Here is a 9,309-nt window from a genome sequence, read left to right on the forward strand (position 1 = left end):
GGTGTCAACCCATTCTGATTGCAACATTTTAGGCTACTTAGACTGAAATCAGTACACGGGAGAGACTTAACTCCTCATTTCAATTTCTTATTAATGAACTATTTATCTACTCGTTTTATTTCACTAACAACATATTGACTGTGTATCTTATACTTGGTTATTTAAATTGAATATCATCTGTGTGGTATAAACTGCTTTAACAGTATGTTTGTTTTGTACTTTGTGTATTTCATTTATTGATACTATTCTTGGAAATATGTCAGTATCTTGTTGGTTTTTGTATCTTCATTAGTTTTAGGCAGTACAACTGCTACTAACATCTGTCTTGTAGAAAGATGTTGGTTTTGTGGCTTGGTTGATTTTTTGATGTTTCAAATATTATTACCTCTTATTTAATAATTAAGATCCCACACACACGCTTGTGGAACATTCTGTTTATTTGTTTATATAAAACAGATTAATCATGTTGCTTGAGCCCTGTAAATACAGAAGTATAGTCATATTATGGTAGTTTGTAAGACGATGTGTAGTAACTAAAATATCTCAAAGAGTCATGATACTGGATGTCCATTCAGCAGGAGTATCATTATTAAATACTGTTACATTAATCAGCTGTTTATAAAGACCTCTAATTAAGGTATCAACATTGACATTCCAAATGAATGCCACTAGAACAAACTGTAGCCACCACCTGATGATAATAGGCCAAAGGACAGTTGTTTTTTTTCTTCAGGGCAACAGATATTAAGCTGTGTTCCAGTTGACTGAAGTCTTCAAAAATATTAGGACTTGATTACCTTCAACCTATGCCAAATGAAAGTCTTTAAAAAGCTGTTGTATTTCAGGTAAATAACTGCTAAAAAACACAGCAAAGCATGTCTTCAGTGGTGTTTAAAGTGCAAACTGTAAACATTTAATGACTGGAAGTGTGTGACATTGCATTTTACATTTTTCTGTACTGATTGTATACTAAGAATATAGAGAAAAAGTACATGGGACATTTATATTTAATTACTTTGTTCTAATGATACAAGTTACTAGAGGTGATGTAATGGTGTGGGGAAAATTCATTTGATTTTTTTAGAAAGGCAAATAATGTCTAGTTTGTAGCTTAATGTTGTTTGCCAATTCTGTACATCCCATAATCCACATTATCATTTAGATAGATAAGATGTGATTATGCAACAACACACCAAACTCGTATTGTTTGAAACTAGTTTATAGAGCAAAATAGTAACTTCAGTTTTCTTTTTTGATTAGCACAGTCACTGGGTTTCAATTGTATCAAGCATATATGGGATGGACTTGCATGTATAATCATCTACTCAAACCTGTGAATTAATTCCAAACCAAACTCGTTGTAAAATGGTGTACAAGTGAACAAGACACCAACTGACATCTGGAGGAATTGTGCCATCCCAAGTTCTGCTGTTATCGCTAGGAAAAACTGATCCAATCCAATGTTATATAGGATTTTAATGAATTGACCAGTCAGTATTCATGTAACATTTGTATGATATAAATCCATTTTGTTTCAAATATTACAATTTTTAATAACTTTGTAGTTTAAATATACTTGTTTGTGAATTTTTCTTCTCAAATTGTTTACTTTCTGTGAAGAAAAGAAAGAATTGATGAGAGGCCTAATCTATTCTTTGATTCACTAAATTGTTTAATTGTGATCTTTTATTTGTTTTCTATTATTTATAAAAACATACTGTCATCCATATGGTATAAATAAATATATATATTTAACTTTTAACCCTATGTGCATGGGTGTGGGTCAGAATGTGCATACCATGATCTTTTAAAGAGTGCCATTCAACATGGCATTATGTATTTCATGTCAGGGTTCTGAATTATTCATTTTACTGGACATTGCTTATTTTTTAAGGACAGTTCGTGGTAGAGGAGAGTAAATACCAGATGCGATATAAAGATATACTGAAATAAATACTGTAAATATGCATTGTTGAAGGTTATGCAAGTGAAATACGTAAACTGTACAATGGTCAAAAGTGCTTCTGTTCTTCACATGAACATCACTTTGCTCTCACACTTGTCAGAGTAGGAGTCAGACCAACATTTTCAGTCCACAGAAATATCCTGAGTACAAATACATTTGCAACATATCTGATTTTTCGTGTACAACACACTTTTGTGTAGATAAACGGAGTAAATATGGAATTATATTCAACATTCTTACTCCAATGAGGGGGTTGGTCCAATGGACCAAGTCCATGAACATTTGGATAGTTGGTCTTTAGAAGTTACAGCTATTATATTAGTTGTGTGAAATATGCAAATATTAGTTGATTTTCCATTCTTTGATGAACTTCATTTGTTAGAATTTTTACATCCTTCTGAGTGGATTTGAATCCTTTGAGTTTTGTAAGAAATTTCACCAATAAATTATATGTGAAATTCTGTGCACTGAGCGTCATATAATAAATAGTTATATAGTATAAATAGTGTAAAATGTTTTTATAATGAGGTAAATTCAGTTTTTGCACACACTCCTTTAAAAGAGTGTCATGCATTTGATGCAGTGACTATTTCATTACTTGTGTATGTTCTGTGATTTGCTTTTTGGATCTCACATTTTGAAAACTCCGGATCTGCCATTGGAAGTCTGTGTGACTTATAAACTGTAATTGAAGTTTGATTTTGTAGAAATTGGGGAAGATTTTCATGTGCTGTCTTGGAAAACATTAAGCTATGCTTTATTATGGGTATTTGTTTTTGTTTTGGTAAAAGTGAAACATATTCTTATGGATAAAAGATTGCCACTGATAACATCTAAATTCATTTATAAATTTGTGTGTCCCACACGCAGCTCTAAATGTACTTGGTCTTCTACTAGATGTCATCAAACATGTGGGAATGGAAGTTTTCTGGCTAGAAACAAATATAGCATAAGAGATAACACTACTTGTGAATGTGACATGGTGATACATTGGTTATCTGTTAAAACTCTTTTAAAGAATAACGAAGAGAAAAATCTAACCATTAAAAACACTTATGATCGATAAATCAAGCCCACAGCTTAATGAAACTAGCTCTGTGATCAATGTTTTAATAAAATTATGGTTGATCGTCATCGTGTTGTACGTTACTAACGGTTATAAGACCTTGTATGAATTTACCTTAAGATGGACACAGTCAATTTCTGAAAGCTTTTAATATATTTTTGAGATGTTACGTAGGCCTAATATTTTGAATTTTCATCACACTTATGTAATTTTATTGGAGGTGGAGGTTTTAGTAACAGTTATTTCAGGAAGGGAGGTTAGTTTTAATTTGATGTGTTAAAAGTTCTAATGTAGGGTTAATTGCTTTATGACGTAATTATTGACTTTGAAATAAAAAAAGTGGAAACACCAATGTAAAGTCACTTTAATAGGGTGTTGGGCCACTACGTGCGGCCTGTGCGCGCCGTGGCATAGTCTACCGGCGTCTGGAATTCTGCAGGAGGAATGCGACACCACTTTTCCACGAGAAAAGTAAACCAACTCTCACCTAGTTGATGGAAGTGGAAAACGCTATCTCAGACATCGTTCCAGAATATTCTATACATGCTCGATTGGCTTCAGATCTGGTGACTGAGAAGGCCATGACAAATGGATAACGCCAGTGTAATGCTCCTCAAACCATCGGGCGAATACTCGTGCTCTGTGGACGGGGGAATTGTCATCGTGAAAAAATACCCCTCTCTGCAGGACCGAAATGCTGTAACATGGGGTGAAGATGATCACTCAGTACCATTAAGTAACGATTGGCATCGACCTTGTCTTCTAAGGATACCAGAACATGCCAGGAAAATGCGCCCCACACCATTACGGAACCATCAGAACGCTTCACTGTTGAAACCAACCGCTCAGGGCTGTAGAGTTGGCGCCACACGTGCACTCGTCCATTTGTCGAGAACAATGTAAAGGATGATTCATCTGACCATATCACATTTCTCCACTGCTCGGTAGTTCATAGCCTGTGTTTTTTGCACCACTGGACGCGCAACCGAGCATTGCCAGGTGTGATGAGCGGTTTGTGCACTGCAACCCGACTATGGTATCCCGTTCCGTGGAGTTCTCGGCGGACTGGTTTTTATGAAACTGGCTGCTCTCGCCGCAGGTTGAAATTTGAGGTTAATTGATCTGTGGTTGCTCGCCGGTTTTGCCTTGCAGTTCGAATTAACGCACGGATATCACTGTGCTGGAGTATGCGCTTCCGCCCAATGTTACCCTTTGCTGATGACGTCTTTCCCTCGTAGTTCCATGCTTACATCACCTTAGACACCGTTGCTCGTGAAACATCAGCAAGTTGAGCTGTCTTGGTCGCTGAAGTTCCCGCCAAACGCGCCCCAACAATCACCCCTCTTTCAAAGTCTCCTCTTGCAGCCATGATTATAGGCAACCAGGTCTGTCCAGCATTTTTACACATGACCTTATGCATGCTGGGATGTTATTTACTTAATTAATTGACGAGTCACCCCTATGTTGTAGCCTCTGTATTGCATATACTTGTACCTCATTTACCCAGGTGTTTTCATTATTTTGTCCACTACCTGTATTTAATTATTTTTTTTAGTGTTAACTACATGATGTCTCACGTTTATGAGTATGTGATCAGGTACATATGTAATGTCTGTTAGCTTTTGTGAAAGGAACCATCTTTAATATTACTTTTATTTTATTGTCAGTAATTTGGATTGAATTTCTTCAGCTTATTGCAGAACAGGGACATGTCATATGGTGAATCTAACTCCAGCTCAAAATTAAATGACTAAATTATAATTACATAACATTAGAATAGGGGTGGTAGGTTTTTGTAGTCTTATGAGTATAACATGTTAATGTGGTATATTATCTATCTTATTATAAACTGCTTTATTGTCCAAAATATAAATCCATTGCTACTATTGGTAAAGTGTTCATATTTTCAACATCTTTATGTGGGGAGCATACATAAGATGGGGGTTAGGCCATTTGATTATTTTAGAAAGGTAAATAACGTTCAGCGTGTGTGTGTTTGTGAATATTGTTAATTGATTATCCAACAAACCAGCATGTTTGTATTGCTATCTCAGCTACGAAGGTGGACGGAGGTTGTTTTCACCCCTGTGTGTGTGCGTGAGTTTGTCGGCACGATTTCTCGAAAACGGCTGAATGAATTTGAACGAGAATTAGAAGTGATTAGTTTTTGGAGGGTAAAGGTCACGAAAATATAAAAAAAAATCCCTCTCTGTTGACATGGGGACGATTTTTTCACGCTATTTTTGCTCCGTAATTCGGTCAAAAATAATCGGATCTTGATTAAACTCGGTGGACTTATCTAGAATATGAAGCGTTAAATAAAGATAAATTTAGATAAGGTATGGAGATAATACGTTTTTAATATGGCGGCATGGTAAAGGGAATTTATCTTGTTTTGTTGATTACCTTAATAACATTGACCATTATATTAAATATACATACAAGATTAGGGGAAAATTAACTGTTAACCTTTTTTGGATGTGTTAGCGAGTAAAGATAAGGTAAACTGGAAACTATTGTTTATCGTAAACCATGATTATGCCCCCCCCCCCTCCCATAAAAAATACTACTGTTTATCGTAAACCATGATCATGTACCCCCATAAAAATACTACTGTTTATCGTAAATCATGATCATGTCCCCCCATAAAAATACTACTGTTTGGTGGAACATGATCATGGTTTACGATACCCATAAAAATACTAATGTTTATCGTAAACCATGATCATGTTCCACCACCCATAAAAATACTACTGTTTATCGTAAACCATGATCATGTACCCCCATAAAAAATACGTTACACTAATTCTCGAAAATTAACTGCTTTTTTGTTCTTATGTGAATAGAATTTTAAAACTATGTTATAAACAGGAAAATGCTAAGAATGCATTATTATTAATCAAGTATGTAGCAGTAGAAAGGTTTGTTTATTTATCTTAGAACAAATCCGCATTGGGCTATCTGCTGTGTCCACCGCGGGGAATCGAGCACTGTATTTCAGCGTTGAAAATCCGTAAATTTACTGCTGACCCACAGAGGGACGGTAGTATAAAGATGTTTTAATACTGATGTTGTTGACAGAGTTGTCAAGAAATTAACAAAAAACGGGATAAAAATATTACGTTAAAACCACCCTGAAAAGATTAACAAAAGTTCTGTGTTATCGTTTGTATCTCGTCTATCTTGTGAAATAATACAATAATTTAGAAAACAACAATGAAATATATACGGACCGACGAACAAGGTTAGCCAGCTTCTTAAAGTAACTAAAGACGAAATTGATCTAATGAGGAAACAAAATTATATATATGTAAAGTAACGTGTGAATGTGGGGATATTTGTATAGGACAAACTAGAAATACAGATTGAATGAAGAACACGAGAGAAATGTTATGAATAATAAAATAAATATCTCACCTTCAGCTGAGCATATTAATAAAATTAAACACATGTTTCAATGAAGAAAATTTGGTGCAGCTTACAAGTATTAATAGTAATAATATCCGTGCATCTATTGAAATAATCAGATATAATACAATTGACGTTAAGGTATTAAATAATGACGAAGGACTAGAGGATCATGTTATTGATAGATGGCGCTACATACTTTAAGTTAAATCCTTATGAAAATTTCATCATGTGAATTTTAAGTAAAGTATGTGTATATATAGGATAGACAAGTCTTAGCTTTTTCAAAATATTGCATCCTTGACAACGAAGTGCTACGTCGAAACACATTGAGTGTATGAAACTGTTTGAGGTTATATGATTATAGTAAATTATTGAGTAAATATTTTTACGTTGTACTTTGAGGCTAGGGACAATTAAATTTTTATATATTTATTGCGTACTATTATACGCCTGTTTTCTTTTAATATATGTATTGTTTAAATTTTACGTAAGAGTCGTTTTAATATTAACGGACTTCTAAATGTTTTCTGATGACTCTCAGAACAGAGGAAATTGAATAGCCATAACATTATATAAGAAACAACGTAGGACTTCTGAAAGTTTTCTAATGACTTTAAGAACAAAGACGACAGAAACTACGACACGTGGTAAAACAATGCCAGTCTTGTGATGACTATTAGTAACAGAGAAAACAAAAACTACAACGTTAATAACAAGAATGTTTGTTTGCAGTTAAACATAAAGCTACATAATGGGCTATCTGTACTTAGCTTGGGTATCAAAACCCTATTTCTAGCGTTACAAGTCTGCAGACATACCACCGTGCCACTGGAGGTCTCTCCAAATGGATAACAGGATTAATTGTAACTTTTATAACACTCCCACATCTGAAAGAACGCAGCCCGACATAGTAACTTCTAGACCACACCCAGCTCATTTGGAGACTCCAATAAGATCTGTTTTCATGAAATACTTATTTCAGTTTCATATTTTTGATTTCAGTAATTTCGCTTAAGTTACCCTAGTGACCTGTATATAAATGCACGTGTTAAAGAGAGACGAATGAGGTTTTTATAGATTTTATCGAATTTTTTGGAGATAGTGTTATGCTGCTGCAGTAAAGGTGTGTGCTTTTTTAAAATGTTTCTCTCTGTGATATAATTCGTATCTGAATTCACGTTATATACAGCCACATTTTGTTTGAATTATAAAAACAACTCCAGACAGCACGCAGATTGGTGGATGTTGTAAGAGAGATTCCCATTTAAGGAATTTAAAAAATAATTACCTGGAAGTTGATTCTTATAACAAACTCGATTAGAGAATATAACTTTATTGCAGCGATTAAATATAATTACAATAAAATGTTGAGGTTAGTTTAAAAATCTGGCATGGTATTTTAAAATCAGTTGTTTAAAAGTGCAATCAATTTGTGTCTTAGAGCTTAATCGTCTGTGCAAGCTAAACTGAGGACGAAATGCCGACGTTTTTACCTGAGCTACTTTTGCAGATTAGTTTCCAAGAGTTTCTCTACAAGCGTTACTCTCAACTAGGCAGTTGATGCCAATTTCACATTTATGTTTGTTAATACTATTCTGTGTTATATCGTCATTAGTACTCAATAAATATCTGATGATGTACATCATACCGTGTTTCCAACGAAGAAATTATGACTCAAAATTAATCCCATAAGTCATAAAAAATAAATCTGGTTAGATTTAAGGATTTTGTCTGAAATCCTCTCCTCTTTACTATGTGCCCCCTAATAGCACAGCGGTATGTCTGCGGACTTACAACGCTAGAATCCGGGTTTCGATACCCGTGGTGGGCAGAGCACAGATAGCTCATTGCGTAGCTTTGTGCTTAACTTAAATTAAACAATTAAATAAACGTTACTATGCAGAACGATTATCAGTAGGAAATATACATACTAATCACAGCTATATCTATCCAGTTGAGGCCCCCTAGTGGCACATAGGTAAGTCTGCGGATTTTAACGCTAGAATCCGGGTTTCAATACTCGTGGTGGGCAGAGCACAGATAGCCCATTGTGTAGCTTTGTGCTTAATTACAAACAAACAAACTATGCAGAACGATTATCAGTAGAAAATATACATACTAACCATAGCTGTATCTATCCAGTTGAGGCCTCCTAGTGGCACAGAGGTAAGTCTGCGGACTTTTAACGCTAGAAACCGGGTTTCAAGAATACTCGTTTTGGGTACAGCACAGATAGCCCCTTGTGTAGCTTTACGTTTAGCTACAAACAAACAAAAAATCCGATTGAGAAATATTTTAAGAAGGATTTTTAAGTAAGCAAAAATCACTAGAAACAGCGTTCGTAGTGAACAAACACATGTGTGATAAAAAAATAAAAATAAAGTGACAGGAAAGGAGAAAAACGCAACAAAAGACCGGGGATCTGGACTTTTCGTCAAGCGCGTGACCCCCCCCTTCCAAAAAAAAAGCACATCAAGTTATTTTCCCTTGGTGATGCTGAAACGTTTTTCCTATTCTTGAACTGACGATTTTGGAAATACGAAATATTTCTTCGTAATTGTTATTTTAAGAAGCAAGAGGTCTATCTTGTTTATTTGATGCGTTTGTTAAGATGATGTTAACAGAGCTTCAAATCATATGTTTTATGATCTTTTTGCAACAACAGCAGATAAGTTCAATTCGATAATAACTTCCGTTCCCGCCACTCTGGGAACTAAGAAACATTGAATATGTTTACGTTTGAAAGAGTGAGCAATAACATTCGAAATATTAGACGAGCGTTCGTAGTTAACGCGTTTACCATAGTTTTTTTTTGGTTTGTTATGAATTTCGCGCAAAGCTACACGAGGGCTATTTGCGCTAGGCA

The sequence above is a fragment of the Limulus polyphemus genome, unplaced genomic scaffold (genome assembly GCF_000517525.1).
Source record: "Limulus polyphemus unplaced genomic scaffold, Limulus_polyphemus-2.1.2 Scaffold207, whole genome shotgun sequence".
Lineage (NCBI taxonomy): Eukaryota > Metazoa > Arthropoda > Merostomata > Xiphosura > Limulidae > Limulus > Limulus polyphemus.